Source organism: Apis mellifera, linkage group LG14, assembly GCF_003254395.2.
Source record: "Apis mellifera strain DH4 linkage group LG14, Amel_HAv3.1, whole genome shotgun sequence".
Lineage (NCBI taxonomy): Eukaryota > Metazoa > Arthropoda > Insecta > Hymenoptera > Apidae > Apis > Apis mellifera.
The window spans coordinates 8,901,117-8,918,980 of NC_037651.1; the positions used below are offsets into that span (position 1 = coordinate 8,901,117).

General features: G+C 39.3%; 1 protein-coding gene and 1 long non-coding RNA gene across 3 annotated transcripts in view; both read right to left on the bottom strand.

Annotated features, from left to right (window-relative positions):
• The window catches only part of LOC410535 (protein lozenge), an 87,808-nt gene extending 75,797 nt beyond the window's left edge, over positions 1–12,011 (bottom strand). Inside the window, exons 1-3 of one of the 2 annotated variants that reach the window (XM_006564867.3) lie at positions 11,917–12,011; positions 11,528–11,668; positions 10,608–10,693 (exon numbers count right to left, since the gene is read on the bottom strand). The gene's annotated coding sequence lies outside the window, so the exon portion shown is untranslated. The remainder of the gene's footprint in view (positions 1–10,607; positions 10,694–11,527; positions 11,669–11,916) is intronic. The other variant, XM_006564868.3, reaches the window with a different exon arrangement.
• A 3,880-nt stretch (positions 12,012–15,891) lies between these two features.
• LOC102655921 lies at positions 15,892–17,590 on the bottom strand. The gene is made up of 3 exons (XR_003306066.1): positions 17,036–17,590; positions 16,371–16,566; positions 15,892–16,296 (listed from the first exon to the last, which is right to left on the bottom strand). It is a non-coding gene; the product is annotated as an uncharacterized LOC102655921 (long non-coding RNA).
• Between the last annotated feature and the right edge of the window lie 274 nt (positions 17,591–17,864).

The following is a 17,864-nucleotide window of genomic DNA, read 5'->3' on the forward strand; positions in this document are numbered from 1 at the left end:
ATACACGCGCGATCCGCCGGCTGGTCAACGCGCGCTCCTGGATGACACTGCGTGCGTGAAAGGGCTCGTGGATGCACAAAGAGTGTGGCCGGCCGAGTGGCCGGTGTGTTGGTGACTTAATTCGGTGTGAATATATGCAAGGCCTCTCTCGGATCCCTGCAACCATCGACGAGCACGTTCACGGCGCGCACCGCTCTCCATACACGTTTCGGTAGCGACAGCCTCGACGAGTTTAGAGTCAACGTTTCAAATACAACACGCTTCGAGCCGATCCACTTGCCTCGAATTTTACTCGAATCCTTTTCACCTAAACACTCACGTGTCTCTTCTCTCTCTCTCTCTCTCTCTCGAAGAATACGTGTACACGCGCAATAATCAATCGAGATTCTTCTTTTTCCCGAATTTCGAAAAATTGGTACAAGAAAAAAAAATGATACCATTTCCGCTTCGAAAACCGCTTAAATCAAAATTCGAGGAAACGAACGAAGGATGAAAACGACGGTCAGGTTGGAAAACAGATCCGAGAAATATTCGCAAGATCGGCAAGAATTTTCCAATTAAAGTAACATTCAAAGCGACGAGTGGACGTTCGGCTAAATTACTTGAGCGTGGAGAGAACTCGCTAAATTACTTGAACTCGCGATACAGAGAGGATCGAACGGCCATCACTAGCGACCGGTCGGCTAATTTCAATACCTCCTCTCTCGCCCTCTCCCCTCCCTCTCCCTCTCTCTCCCTCTCTCTCTGTTTCCACCCCCGTTCGGCGTATGTACGTACCACCACGCTGGTCCCCGGTCGCTGGTCTGCGTGACGCCGAGCCGCGTACGGACACGGGGGTGGACATTCGGCGTTGCGTGTCGGCGGGGGGAGGGGGGTGGATTGTTTCGGTGGACGCGCGTGTGCGCGCGTACAACAGCGCGGATGTATTTGACGCTGGAATATTCCCGTCACCCGCTGTCACCCGGTGTAGCGGGGATGGAGGGCGGCGGGGGTGGGAGGAGGGAGAGGGAGAGAGGGAGAGAGGGAGAAAAAAAAAGAAGGAAGGACTTGTTTCTGCACAACAGGAAGCACGGTGTAGCGCGGATAAACGGATTTTTCGACTAACGACCAGAGATCACATCCTCCAATTAATGCGTCTCGACTTAACGCTCCGCTACTTCTCGCCCGCTTCTCGAGAAAGCTCCTTCTCCCCCTCCTACCCCCTACCCGCGAATATTCCGCGTTAATTAGTCGATCGGACGATGGCCAAGGCAAATCGATTCCTTTTTTTCTCTCTATCTCTCTCTTTTCTTCCCTTTTTTCCTTTCTCTCTTTTCTTCTTTCCAAATTGTTATATTTCGAAATTTTCTTGGGGAAGAGGGGAAAAGGAGAGAGAGGGAGAAGTGTTTCGAGTTTTGCATCTAATTTTAAAAGGGATCGAAGAGAAATTTGGAAAAGTGACGCTTTCTTTGGCAAAGCGAAGAACGAGAGACGGCGGACGTAAAAACGAGAATAGGGGGAGGGGGAGGGAGGGGGCTTAATCAAGTTGCATGCATCGTTTCCTAGACGGGGGAGATCTATTTCCTATCGATGCAACGGGATTTGCAACATCGCCTTCCAGCCTGTAATTTCGGAGTGGACGTAGAAAAGACGGGGAATTTCGACGACGTGGAAACAGGGTCAAAGGGGGTGAGTCCGCTGTACAGTGAGCTGCAAACTCTCTGCGTCAGCAACCCTTCGAACTCGCGAACCTTCGACACTCGACTGTCTCTCTCTCCCTCTCTCTCTCGTTCTCTTCCACCTTTCCCTTTCCTCCACAAGAGCGGCTAATTTTGATTCACGATTGCTCTCGCAGCTACACACCCCGCTACACCCTTTCATCAGCCAGATCTAGCTCCCATACCGACCCATGCAACCCTAATTTTCTCAACGCCTCTCGTCCATCCCGCAAGGAAAAAATTGCTAATACTTCACCGGCAAATTGGGAAGTTACAACCTCCCTGCCTTCCTGTTTTCAGCCAGGGGCGCCACTCCTTGCCCGAGTATTTTTCAAACCGACCTCCCCCTCCCCCCTTTCGTCCCGATACCATTCCAATCACTATCACCGCTTATATTAATATCCCTAATATCCAACGAGCAAGCTATATCTGTCATCGATCGGATGTTTACGATTCCGCTCGCGCTCTTCGTCCATATCTCTCTCTCTCTTCCTCCGACTCTACTCCCGTAGCCCGTAATCCCCTCGACTCGAAGTTCCAAAAAACTCAAGGGGACAAACATCCCTTTACCTCTGAAGAAGAAAAAAAGAAAGAAAGTAAGAAAGAGAGAAAGCGAGAAACAAGTCTTTTTTTTTTTCTTTTTCGATAGCGAAGCCGATAATCCCATTGCCTTCCCCTCCCCCCTCGGCCTGGATTAGAAAGGAAAGGCTGGAAGCGGAAATAAAAATCCTTTCGAACAGCCGGAGCCCGATGCTTGCGTTCCAACAATCACGCACAATCACGGGTCGGGCATTATGAAACTGTCCCCGGGGGGATTGTGGATGGGGAGGGGGGGGGAGGAGTGCGGTCGATCGACGAGAGGGGTTTGGTACCGCCTCCCGGCTGCTTCTGGAGACTTGGCCATCTCCAAGGGGTCGAGAATGCCCCTACGTGAGTTGGACGTGACGCCGGGCAAGCCTCTATCTCGCAGGGTTATCGCGCGAAACTCGGCGGGGTGCAATGGCCCTGGAGTGGAAGGAGGGGTGCGAGGCGAGGGCAAACTGGACGCCGCGTATCTTTACGGGTCATAAAGGTTGGCCCTCGTTACGCGGAGGAAGCTGTACCGCACCGGTGGCCACCAAGGCACCGCACCGCCGACCCTCTTTGTCGCCTCTAACCCTCTCCCCATCTCTCTTCCCCCTTGCGGACACGCCAACCCCTCCGTCGTGCTCCAGGTGGCATCGATACGCCGCAATAAAGTCGTCGTCGTCGCCGATTCTCCAGTGAAACGAGGAAATACGTGATACGATTCGAGCAACTTTTCGAAAAATCCTCCCCCTCCTCCTCCTTCCTCTTACGTGACACGTATCTTCGAACGATTCTTCGAAGGAAGAAAGAAAGAGAAGAAAAGATGTTGGATTTCTTCCTGGATGATCGATAGAAGAGAGATTATATAACAAAGATTTCCCTCTCTCTTTTGCGAAACTTGGGAGAATGATGGGTCGGTCGGACGGCCACAGAGTAATGAAGATGTCTCGTCCTCGATGCGGCATGGGGCCCATTGGTCCCGTGGCAGGCCACGGGGGGTGCGCGTAAACGATGTCACGGACGTCATTGTGCGCTCCCTTTGCACGCCCGAATCGAAAGAGAAACTCCGCTCCTTTCTGGTTTAAATAGGCCGGATATATAATTGGGCCCGCCGGGCCATTCACCGCATTTCATCCGCGGTACCCCCCATAATGCCCGTCGAGTGCTCGTACGGTGAAAAAAAGGAGGGGAGAGCGGACAAAGGCACGCGTGAATACCGAAAATCTCGAGCATCCGCGCGAGAAGAGGATCCGTATGGAACCGAAGAACCGCTGCGAATCATCGTCGAGATGCTCGAACGTGTGAAAAAAAATTTTGATCAAATTTTTACTTTAATTCCTTTGCCCGATATTTTGCCAACTCTCTTTCTTGTCGAATTCACGCTCGCGAAGGGATACGGATCTCGAATGTGTTTCGTGAAAATTCGAAATCGAATTTTCTTCCTTCCTCGAATCGTTCGAATCCTTCGTTTCTCCCAACGATTCATGAACATTCCGAACAGAGAATGCCAAAATATTGAGAGGCGCTCCGCCGCCGGTTTTCTCCACGACACGCATCGAGGAGGAAGAAGAGCGCAGGCGAGAAAGGGCGATAAATGCTAACCTCATTTTTCATGTGCCCCATAAAGATCGTCGTTCCTCGTATCCTCGGATGAATGAAAGAGAGGGGGGAGGGGAGGAGAGTCGAAACCTTTCCAACCTCGTCCCCTCCCCGAACAACAGCATCTTGTGGAGAGAAGGATGCCCGCCATTGGCGAGCGCAGGAGCGTGACATTATATTTATGTTGTCACCCTGCGTGTCAACGCCGTGGCTACCGTGGATGGAGCTGGCTCGTGAGAGTGAGACGTTGAAAGAGATCCGATGGAACGGGAGAGAGAGAGGGAGAAAAAGAAGAAAAAAAAAAAAAGAGAAAGAAACGAAGATAGGGGGCCTGACTGTGCCCTGTCTACAAACACCGCGCGTCCTGATCGCTACTCACTATTGCCAGGGGACAATGGACGATCCTTTCGTTACCTGTTTACCAAAACCCAGTCATCGTAAAACCATCGAATCGAATCGCGAAGAAAGCGATTTCTTCAAAAACGTTCTTCTTCGTTTTCAGAAAGACGTACCCTCTTTCAACCGAATCCAAGGAATCTCGACCATTTCGATATATTTCTTTTCCTCTCCTCCTCCTCCGTTTCCGTTTCTCTCTCTCTCTTTCACTATTTTCTTTCTCTTCCTCTTCTCGCAGGAAGAAAGTTAATCAGTGGAAAGAACGGTCGAGAGTTAATTGGTTTTCTAAGCTTAGAAAAGGAGAGTCGCAGGGGGGCCCCTTCCGGCTCAGAGACGCGCGTGCCCCTCTTGTTGTCGCAACTGTCGTCCGACAGTTGGCTCGAAAGTGTCTGCGAATCGTCAGCATCGAGGGTCGTCGCGCCGACAGCATCCGGTTTCCCGATTCGTCGCCGCTCGTTTCGGCTAACCGCTGTGGACTCATATCTCCGTTCCCTTTTTAAACTTTCGACAGGTTTCTCTCCTCTATCTCTCTCTCTTTGTCTCACGCAGTTTCGTAGCGATTTAAATCTCCAATACGAGGAACGAGAATCGCGTAGGATAGGAACGTATCGGAGATTGGGAGAACGTGTTGAAGAAGGGGAATAAGAGAAACGGGACGGATGGAACGAGATAAGGAGGGAAAAAAAAAAAAAAAATAGTGGAGGAGTGGAAGTGGCGGCAAGACCCGGTGCAAGGCCAGGGACGGGCGTGCAACAATCAATAACTGTCGTTCGTAGCAGGCATAAGTCGTACGTGCTCGTTGAACGTTGTATAGAGGAGTAACGCGTGCCAGTTTCCATCAGGAGTGACGGTAACAGCTGTTGCACGTCCATTTCGAAAGCTTTCTCCGTGGAAACTCCGGGGGAAAATTGGCGGCGCTGATCGTCGCGTAAACACAACCTAAAAGCAGTAGATCACTCGATTCCTCTTCGTACGGTTCTAAACACGGATCCCGCGGATACGAAGGGAAGGGAGGACAAGTCTGTATATACATATATATATATAATCTATATATATAGATATACATATATATATATGCGCGTATGGGTGTACACGCGCACACACGCAATTTGAAACAGAGCTGTCGATCGATTAGAACTTTTCCAGAGCATACGTGACACCCATAAAAAGCGTATCTCTTCATCCAACGGAATTGAATTCATCCCGCCTTACTTCGTTTCGGTCAAAAGCCATTTGCATGTCTATCTCGCGTTCAAGAAAAGAAAGAAAGAAGGGAAGAAAAAAAAGGATCCGTACCGATTTCGTCCCGACGATATGCTGATTTTCTAATCAGGGAACGCGTGTATCTTAAATATCTTCTCTTCCTCCTTTTTTTTTTTCTTACAGAAATTTGCATCGTTTCTTTTATCGTTTCTTACGTTACTAGATATTATCGTAAAAGAAGAAGGAAAAAAAAAAGGTAAGAAGATAGGTTAATTCCTTATTTGACTCGCAGAAACGCGTACGCATCGCAGGAGGAAGAGAAGAAGTGTTTTTTTTCTTTCTTTTTTATCGAAACTTTTGTCTCGCGCAGAGACATTTCCGAGCGAATCGGAGAAAACAAACTCGGTGAATAAATTTGTAATCTGAAAGGAAAGAGAGAAAAAAAAAGGAGCTCGGATCGAAAGATTCATAAATCTCATCATCAACTGTACGTCCCCTGCGCGAAAAAATATATCTACACATCTACATCCCCGATTCCGAAATATCTGAAAAATGGAGCAAGCTCCATTTACATTGTCGACAAAATTCGAAAAAAAAATTATACCTCGAGCTCGATAAACAGCCAACGTTTCCAACATTTCCATGAAATTTCTTTCCATCTTCCCTCGTTGCGAAAAAAAAAAGAAATTAATCCCCATTCCCCAATTTTCGTATCGAAAATATTCGAAAAGACCGCGAGGCGAGAAACGGAAGAAGAAATGAACGAAAGGTGCAGACGAAGAGAAGAAAATTTGGACCGATCATCTCATCGTTGAGAAGAGGTCGAATGGAATGAACGTCGTTTTTCGGAATGAACATTGTGAAAATTGATTGGATGGCGATCGCGCGGCGAGGGCCCGGATTCGTGCGCGCGGGCCCTGTGTTTCGTTTCATATTCGTCGAAGAGAGTGGCCACGAGAACGGTAGCTCGTGGAGATTGCAGGAGAAAAAGGGGCCGCGGGAGGGAGGGAGGGCGGTAAATTTTCATTAAAATACAAGGGAAACATTTCTACTCCGTTAGACGGTGAATTTGCATGAATTAGAATTTCAAGTGTCGCGCGCGAACCAAGGGGCGATTGCGGCGCTTTGGAAGAAAAAGGAAATCGACGTGTTCGTTGGCAGCGTGCAAACGATACGATACGAAGGGGAGGGAAAAAGAACCGTAGGGAGGAGGGAGGGAGGGAGGGAAAAACGGAGTGAAAAAAGCGGGGGAAGAGAGAGAGTGAGAGAGAGAGAATAAAAAATAACAAAAATAAAAAAATAAAAAAAAGAGGAGTGACGAAAAAGGAGCGAAGGAGGGAGGGGGAGGGGAGGGGGTGGAAACGCGGATATTATTTTTCAAGCGGGTGATATACGACCGAGGTGACGATTTACGGAGTTACAACGATTGCTTCGTTTTTACAGTCCGGAAAAAGACAATTCTTTCTTTCTTTTTTTTCCTCTTTTTTTTTTTTCGTCACTAGTTTTTCCTTCCTTGAATTTTTTTCCCTTTTTTTCGATCTGACTGCTTTTTCTCCTTTCTCTCTGTCCTCTCTCTCTTTCCTTCCTTCCTTCTTTCTTTCTTTCTTTCTTTTTTTTTTTTTTTTTGCTACTCGTCGAACAAGCAACGTGTTATCTCACCACTCTCCACTAGTTTCCTTTTTTTCCAAAACGCGCACCTCTTCGCGCGTTTGCCTCTTTCTCCCCCCCCCCCCCCGGTCCCTTTTCCCTTTCCTTTATCACTTTTTTTCCTGCGGATGCAAAAAAAAAACAAAAAAAAAAAAAAAAGAAAAAAGGGAAAAAGAAGTCGGCGAGAAGAAGAAAACAGTGGAAGCTGCGGAAGGAACGAAGCAGCCGCAGGACAATAGGTTTTTGGCGCACCGACGATGCTTTTAATTTTTATGGGATTCTTCGGGTTAAAAAGGCGCGTACACACCGACGAATTTCCTTCCTTCCCCTGCCAGCCACCTCTGCGGCTCTTTTATTAGGATCATAAAGTCCCTGCGGCCGCCAGGGCAAGAATTTTTCTTTTTCTTTCTTTTTTTTTTTCTTTTCTTTTCTTTTTTTTTTCTTCCCCTCTCCGTTCCTTCGCCGCTCGCACCAAAGTAGACCTTTGGGATTTCCGGCGCGCGCGCGTCACCATGGGGTGAAAAACTCGCGGAAAAAGTCGTGGAAAAACTCACGACCGAAAAGGATCGATCGCAAAAAGCGTCATAATGAACCGTGATGCCGCGATTTCTTGCTGGAAACCCTATTCCTCGTCCCATTATCGATGCTTTGTGCCCAGGATCGGACCAAAATTGCGGACAAATCTTCGAGGATTATCGAGACGTGATGAGGTAAAAAAAAGTAAGCCGCAAGAATTTTTTAACCTTCTTTCTCCGTGCCGGAGATAACTATGATCGTTAAAAAAAAAATAGAAGGATACGAAAGAAAGAAAGAAAGGAAAAAAAAAGGAAAGCGAGAAAATACGTTTAAATACGTGTCGAAGAAGAATAATCGAAAACGAAAAATTTGCTCCACGGTGAGAGAGAGAGAGAGAGAGAGAAAAATCCCCTTTCGTTGAAGCGCGATTATCGAATCCTTGGAAAGATCAGAGCGAGATCGAGCGCGGAACGAGCGAGAAGGTGGGAGAGGCCGTGTCGATATTGAAACGGTGGAAAACAGAGGAAACACAGACGGGCTGACCGATCGGCATGCTCTCCGGTATTTCGCTCTGGTTGCAAACCAATTGCTCTATGGTTTCGCGAGCCGAAAAAAATCGACTATTCATGCATAACACCGATAAAATCTGAAAGCTGCTAAAAGCGCGCGCGATCGTATCGCCCCCAATAATGTCGTTTCCGTGCCGGCAAAATACACAGGGGCGCATTTAAAACCGACTACTTCACAGTAATTTGACAATCTGACTACGGACTAAAGGAAGTCCAATACTTTTAATGGGAAATAATTCGAAGTGAATTCGTATTCGTATCTATATTAGAGAAGAAGAGATCGTTTTAACGTTGAAATTGATCGTCGAAAATTTAAGAACGCAAGATAAAAAAAAAACGATCTTTTATTTTCCCTATCCTCGAGCAAATTCCAACTTCGACTCGTCTCTAATTTACAAGCCTACTCCCAATAAAATATAGCCCAAACGATCGTTGCTGATACGCGGTGTCCGGGGAGGGAGGGGGACATTGAAGGAAGAATGAACGAGAAGGAAGTTTTTTGAAAAGAAGTTGTGGAAAAAAAGGAGCGAAGAGGGTAAATCTGCGTAATTACCCTCGATTTCAAGACCGTTGCGAAATTCAGTGGTTCCGGCCAGGCTGCGTTCACCGAGAGGGAAAAAGATATCCAAAGATAGGATCTGAAAGCTGCTGAAAGCGCGCGATCGTATCGGCCGGTAATGCGATCCCCCAGCGACATAATGGCGCAAAACCTGGCCCCCATTGTTAGCCCCGGGGCTCAGCGGCGCATTCCTTGGCCAGGATGTGCTCTCGATTTTCTCGGATATCGTATAATGTGGCTTATGCCCCCGGCGGGGGAAACGGAGGGAGGACAGGGGGGAGAGATCCGGCGATTTAGTGTGCGCGTCTCGAGAGAAAGGAAAAACTGTGCTCGATAGTTGGAGTAGGTGTATCCTCTACCAAATCTATTATTACCGTTCGAAACAACTAAGGGTTATATTGAATGAAAAATAAAAAAAGAAACGTTCTTGTTTTTTTATTTTTTTTTTTTTTATTTCCTTTTTCATCTTCGTATATCTGTTATGATACGATGACGATTGCGAGATTGACGATTGGATAGACGATTGGAAAAATATTTTTATGCAAGTGAAATTTTTATTGCAAATATTACGATTGATACGGACAGTGAATTTTAAATTATTTCGAACGATGGAATAAAAAATTGACGATCTGAATATGAATAAAAGTTTGAAAAATTTTGAACTTTGAGAGAGAACTTTGTTTTAAAAATGTGCGAATAACGAATTTCTAATGCGTTTAAACTACCGAATGAAGACCCTAGCGATATCTTAGGGCAAAACGGAAACTACCTAGTTGGATCCGATTTCTACCGGTAAGGCAACGTTCAACTTTAAGATAGTTACCTACTATATCAATGGGGTGATAAATTGAAATTAAAATTTTGAATTATAAAATTATATATCAACATATAAAATCAATATGTTAAAAAATTAATAAATTATTGGCGAAATATTGAAATTTCGATATTTCAAATAAAAATATTCATTTTCTTACCCGTTAGACACGGTCGATACAACCTTATCCATCAAGCTACGCTTACCATATGAGGAAAAAACAGTTCTGATTCGAATTGTTTACCCTATATTTATACGTTTTCAAGTTACGCGTGTTCGATTTGTAGTAAAATAAAATCATGCAGAAATTTTGTATTTTATAATTAATATCAATATTTTCGAATATTTAAAATGTACGTGTTTTATTCGTAAATATCAGTGTGTTTTATCATGTAGAAAATTAGAATTACATGATAACACGTTGTTATCTACGAACGATATAATTTTTTTAAGTAAGTAAATTATTTTTTAAATAAGCATACTTTATTTCATTTTCTTATATATCATACGCGATAATTTATTTATTAATTTGCCAATTTTTAATAAATTTAATTCGAAATATTATATTTTAAACTTTTAAATATGTCAATTATAACAATTTATAATAAAAAAAAACGAGATAATTCTGCAACATTAATTAGAACGCGACATTAATTCAATTAATTTTTCACGGTTAATAAAGAACCGAAATTATTTTATTTTAATTCAACGTATAATTGATCAATCCAAATACATACAAAATTGTAATGATAAGCCAAAACATATAAATCGAAAAATATTACAAACTAAAATGAATATAATAAAAAAATGATTTACCATTATGTATAATTACGAATATTAAAACGTGATATAAAAAATAAGAAAACTTATTCTTTTTTAATAACAAAAAAAAAAAATTATAAAATTCACGGTAATAAATATCACCAATCATTGTATGTATTCGTATAAAATTTTATGTATAAAAGCAATCACTCGTGTCGATTCGGATCTTTCCTATAACGACATGATTGACAGGAGAAATAAAAATACATGGGACTCACCATTAGATGCGAAAAATATTGCCATTGATACTGCAATGTACATCGAGAAATCATCGTAGAGTGAATCATTGAAGGTTGGAAAATATCTGCAACAAAACATGCAACATCATAATTAAAAACACAATTTATTTATTAAATAAAAAAAATTATTTAAAAATATTGAAATAATGAAAGATAAAATATCATATGTGCAATATAGTAATAATAAAAATTGAAATTCTAATAAAATATAAGAATAATAAAAAAATTGGAATCTTGATTTAAATATTTAAATGAAAGAAAAGATAATTATTTAATAATTAAGTTTTTGAACGATTCATGATCATTTTCTCGATATGCATTAATTTTAATGTGTATCAAAAATAGCTATTAATAAAAAGAAAAAAATAAAAGACTATCGATGCAATCCGTTACAATCATTGAACAATTATTGATTCTAATTTTGTACATAATTATGTGATTAAACGCGATTAAATTTTCTTCATATTTTTCAGAGCTATTGTGAGCTTTGAAAAATATTATTACGTAGCAAAAATACTGTTACGTAGTAAACACTGAATCTATCAACCGTTTAGCACGCGGTCACAATTCTTTGAAAGTGAAATATATTAGTAGAGTAGTGGAGTGGGATAGAAAAACATTACACCGCAATTGCGTCGAAATATGTCTATGAAAACAAAACAAGTTGCCAACAAGATAATGGTCTATAAGAAATTTTTGACCATAACATAGAGGAAAGTTAACCAATTTGTTATTTAAATATTACATTTTTAGAATAATTATATTAAATATATCATATAATTACTTCAAATTTATGTATATCAATTATATATTCATTATATAATTGATATAATTATCATTAATAGTATAATAAAAGAAATCATGTATATATATATATATGTATATATATTTTTATATACCTATTTTATTGGTATATTAAAGGTTATCCTGTGTTCACGAAGACCAGAATTGATTCTTTCAATAGATTGAAAATCGTCATGGCGTCCATATTTTAAATTGATGTTCTTTTTCTTCGAATATAGTTATAAGCAATCAATAATCTGTATAAAAGAAAACCAAAAATTTGAAAACTTCGAATATATAAAATTATAATCAATTATAACAAAATAAAATAATAACTAAAGTCAAATTTTGTTTCAAAAGTTCAGAATACAAATCATCGATAACCCTAAAAGCCAAACTAGACAACTAATAACAAATTAACAAATAAACAATAATAAAATTATTAAATTTTGTTATAATAATCCTTAATAAATGATTAAATAAACTTAAATAAGAATAATAATACCTATAAATGGTAACAGCAACGTAGTAGAAACATACTACGCAGTTGAAATTGTTTTCGTTTCGCGGAGCGACACGTCTTATCGCTACGAATTCTACCGGCAGAGTGATGCGTGGCGCCCGTATGGAGTTCTATTTGATTGAAGTAATACAGTCCTCCCGCCAAATTCAAACTCGTGTAGAAAATTAAAGTATTATTTATTATAGAAATTTTTCTCATTTAATCAATGAAATAATCATTGTGAAATATTTCTATTAGAAAACCGTAAAAAATATTTAATATTTCGATTTTTACACGATAAAATATGTATATACTATATAAGCACAAATAAGCGATTTTAAATATTCTAAGAAATATTTTCAAAATAATCGTGTAGAATGATTTCAACTAATTTTATTTATTAATTATTACTGATAAATTAAATTTCTAAAAACTTATAATGTGTAAAAGTTAAATTTCTTTTTATTATTGATATAAATGATATAAAAAAGAAAACATTTAACATTATTCTTATTGATTCAAGTTCTAATTAAAGTTTAAAGTTAAATCTTAATATTAATAATAATCTGAATAAAGAATTAGATAATTAATTTGTATTTTAAATATTATTTTAAATATTATTAAAATATTATTTAAAACTTTCTAAGAATAATGTGTATTTGTCCCAAAAGATAATAAAAAAAATATATTTCATATATTACTAACTTTTTCTTTATGCATAACGAAATCCTGTTATGGAGTTGGAATATAGTTACTGATTGTACTTAATACGTATACGATCCATTTCCAAATTAGACCAAATTCATTTAATGTTCTGTTCGGATGTTCTTAATTTACGCTTTCCCGTTGGAACGAGTGGTAAAGCTGGTGCTTTAAAGCTCGTTTTCCCCAACATAAAGCGTATGAGAACAGAATAGGAAGGGTATGTCTCACATCTGTATTGTTATCCTTTTGATGTCCTCCTCAAAGCTGGACCACATCGGGCTTTCACTCCCGTTTAGTAAGTGCAGGGAGGTAGAAACGATAAATTTCTATGGTATAGTTCCATAATTTATTGTCCTCTATAATCAAATTATTATATTTCAATCTAATGTACTTATTACTCTATTTCTATTAAATTATAGATTTTTTTTTTTTCTTTTGATACTTGAAGATGCTAAAATACACTCTATCTTCTACTTTTATAAAAAATAAAATAAAAGTAATAAAACGTATAAATAAAAGATCAAATTTTTATATATCTTATCCGAAATATACTTATATTATTACACGCTATTTTATTAAAACGTATTGTAAAATTTAGAAGAAAATTGGATTCAGAGATCTTTAAAACCTATTTCAAACATACTTTCTCTAAGGATATTAGATAGAACGGATGGTCGAAATACCAAATATAATTTATCGAAGACCGAGAATCAAGAGCCATCCCTGTATCCTCGGAATCTAGAATACTGTGGACACTAGAGAGAGGTAGTCGCACAGGGGGTTTATTAAGCTTATTAACGGACTATACAAGGGTGGACGTACATATCTACGTCGGTGGTCGTGGAAAGTATGGGCAGCTAAAAGGGGTGCAAGGGTGGAAGATAATGGTACGTGTATGTGTTGTACCTTCATTCGTTTCATATAGCAGAAGTCGAGATTTCGGCTTGTCATACCTATAATTATCACTTCCCTTTGCGTTATTTCCTGTCCTGTATAGTTAATTTCTACCTTAGTTCGACCTATTAAATCACGGATTTAAACTAATTATACGTATTAAAGGGAATGTAAACGATCACAACGAAATTTAAAATTATAAAAAATTTAAAAATTGTAATACTAATATGATATTTATATACTTTCTCATATTTAACTCTCATGTATAACTTACACACATACACTATGATAACTATAAAAAAAAAGAAAAGAACAGCTGTTTGCCAAATTAAAAATATTACAATAATGATAATCGTACAATCATTTGCCTTCTAAATCGACCCTTTTTCATATGCTTGTTATATTCCTTGACTGCATCCCCTTTCTATAATCGCGTGGCCACCCCAGCGAGTATTATTAGCTGCACGCTTTGCAATTGGATTAACGGAAGCGAAATTGCATCGACGGAAACGGCATAGATTGTCTCGCATAGTCACGAAAGTCCACCACTTTTGCTTGTTTCATCTAATGGAAATACTAGTATCATGAAACAATTATCGTCGCGAATCAAAAAACAATTTTAAACTTTATGTATTATCAAAAGCGTTTCTATGGAATTTGCAAGAAGGATAAACTATTAAAGTTTTAATTATTTCTCTCAATTGAGGTTAAATTTGAATCATTGCGATAATACACATTTCTAACTAAAAATAAAATATATGTTATCTAGCGCATAAATTTTGTATTGTTTGATATTCAAACGACACGCGAATATAAGAACGAAGGGAGCTAAAGATTTGGATTTTACAGAAACAGAGGAAGAGAGGTCGTCTAATCGTGTCCCTAGTCCTGATTTAGGGCGGGATTTTAATTATACGAAGGGTCAGTAAGTGCGGCTGTCCACTTGCCGTAAGTATTTCTCCCTTATTTATAGTTCATTAGCTCGGCTTTTGCGCAAAAGGCAGATTAACTTACATCTGATTATACGGTCCCTACTTTGAAATAAAATTTCACTCTGATCCTTATAATAAAAAGATCCTCGCAAAACAATGATAAAAAATTTCATCCAATATTTTCAAAAATTTAACATTAACATCAAGATACATTAGTCATACTTGTGAATTTGAAAAAAATATTCTAATATTTTCATAATTATATAAATTATACTTTTTACAAAATACTTCTGAGTATAATTTCAGGAAATCAAAGGAACAGATCTCTAAACTAAAGATGATTAACGAGGTTGAACGTATCGCGTTATTGCCGATTACCAAAAACAGGATGCTATTAAAGGAAAGTCCTTTCTATAACGAGACACTTTTTCTGAGAATGAAACTATCGATAAGCATGTCTTACGAAGCCCTTCCGGTGGCGCTGGAAGTCACTCGTTTCCGAGCGATATCGTCATCCTGATAAAAAGCGTAAAAAAAAATGTTTCTGTTTTTCCTTCTATCGTTAATCTGTTATCTCGCTCACCTCATTTCAAGATTCGTAATCTTATAATACTCGGAAAACGTTGTATTTTAATTAATAAAATTCTACTCTCTTTAAAAATACGCTCCTTATATCTATGAGACTATTACTACGAGTATATAAATAGAATTTTCTATTACAAGAAAGAAATCAATCATCAATTGAAGAGATACTTGGAAATTAAAACAATCAAATAATTATATGCAACACACGTGACAACTGCGATAGATCTGACCGGTGTCTTTCGCGTAAGTAATTGCGGTTTCACGACACGACACGCAGCCCGATTTTTGCGGTAGATCGGTGTGAACCGACAAAACCGATCGACGAGGTGTCCCTCGACCGCGCTTCTCGCTTTTAAAGACAGAGAGATAAGAAAACGCAGGTAAAATCGGCCACGGGTCAAAGCACCGTGCCACTTCCGAGAGGTTAATTACATTCTTGCGAGCTCCGCACGAACGAGTGAAACCGCATTTTGCTTCCTCGATTGCACTTTAGCAGACCACAGTGCAATAAACGGTAGCGTTGCGGGAACATGTCGGTGGAGACCTTTAAAGCACCTTATACTGTTTTTTCATGTATTACATATTCTGAGAAAATCCTTACCATCCGAACTATTTGCCACCAAATTCTTATCTTTCCAACAAAGGTGCAAATTAAGGAACATTGATTTGTAACGTGGATTTCGTTGGATATTGACGATTTTCTCAATAATTTCAAATGATGAATAGGCTTCTTGAGGATTTCTCGAGGAATTTCTCAAAGAATTCTGGATTTCTTTTAACTGGAAATTGAAAGAAATGAGTTTTAATAAGGAAAGTTGTAAAGGATCGCTATAATATGATTAAGCAATAAAATTAGATCGAGTTTCGCTTAAAGAAAACCTTGCACCTTTATTAACAGTCTGGCGCCAGTTTACAGAAAAATATATCAAATATACAGTTCTATAAGTTCCACCTGGATTGCATTTTGCAATGGCTATCACAGGTAACAGCTTCCTACCTGGTGGAGTACACAGGTTGGTGGGGGGTCACCGAACAAACTTCAAAAGAGAGGAAAAGAGATCGAGGGAGAGAAAAGGAGGAGGTTGAAAGTAGCGGTGGTACGAAGGAACAAAATCCCGAGGGTGGGGCAAACGATCCACGATACGGGAGAGCCCACCCCCACTTGCTCTCCCAATCACAGGCTCCGCCTCCAGAAAGCCGCGTGACGTCACACAGACACTTGTTACGCCTTGCTGAAGTACTGGATTATCACTTGTATCTTGCCAACCTGGAAAAGTTACCCTTTTTAATCCCTACAAGCTGTATTTCAATAGTCCATCTATTTTTCTATTATCTATTTACCTTCCAAAATTGAAACACTTCGTTACTTTTTTTTCTTCATTTTTCCTCATTTTTCGAATACTTCAATTCAATTGAAACAATTTGAAACATTAGTATAAGCATTAGATATGACCAATGCAAAAAAAAAAGAGAGAGAAACGATTTGAGATTTGCTTGATTATATTCCTGTATTGCCAAGGATGATTTATTTCCATTTCTGAAAATATACACAAATATTATTGTCATATTACATGTAAGAATCGCAATCCTCGACTACCGGTATATTTAACCATTATTTCAGAAAAGGATAAGAAATTCCAACAATAATACGATTACGATATCACGAGTGTTGAAAGATTGACCCGTTTTTGAAAATAATATGATAACATAGGGAATTTCGACGATACTACTTATTTTTTCCTTATCGGTGTTATAACTAACAAAAAGATTAGGTTATGACTAATTGCTATGAATTAGTTCGACATCGAATATCATACTGTTATTTTATTTATACACATGTTTAAAATATATTAATAGTAATTGGTCGAATCAGGTTATGATCGAATATAAAATTAACTGCTTGAATATGCTAATAGATTTACAAATAGATACAATTATAACCAGTAACTATGATGACACATAGGAATTCCCGTAAATTCAGTATAGCAATAAAAACATTTACCTACCTTTCACGTTGTACGAATAACCTTCAATGAAATTTTTTCTTTTTCTACGTCGTAAAATTATCATGTATTTTTCTTACTTTCATTATATTCAAAAATTGAAACAACTAATCATTTTGCGATTAAACTACCATCATATTATTGAACTTTTCTTTAAAAGTTGAATTAGATAATTGTTTTTGAAACTAATCACGAATCGTATATATATAAAATATCACTCTGTTCTTAAATCTATTAGATATTTCACGCACAAAGTTAAAAGAATAATTTCGAACAATAACCAAGAAACATGTGACTGGAAACGACGCCATTGTCTCTTACTCTCACTTCGAGAATCGCAATCATAGCTAGCGATTATCGAATGTCCAATCGATCGAGATCATACTATTTTCTACCGGGCGTGGCGCTACTTAACCTTTTAGTTAACCTTAATTTATGCGTGTCCGTTCAATTAAGAAAAATACATGACAAACCAAACATACGTACGAGGAAATAAATCATATAATATTTAATCGTTATTCATGACTAATCCAAGTTCCAAGTATTTGGACGTTGGTTAGAATTTCGTTGAAAATTGGCCACGCACTTTTTCTATCAAAATAACTTGTACAAATATGAAAACACGGACACTGGTCACAAAACGAGTCCACACGATCGGAGGGCGGGCGATCTGACAGTGGGGATATGGGACTGTCGAAGCGCGGCGGGAGGACGATGTCGACGGTGGGGAGCGTCGGAATTGCAAGGCTTAGGTTGCCCCGGGCCGCTTACGCGGAACACGCGGCTGAAGCCGCGCCGCCGGCATTACGTCGCGCACCGTCGACCGCGACTG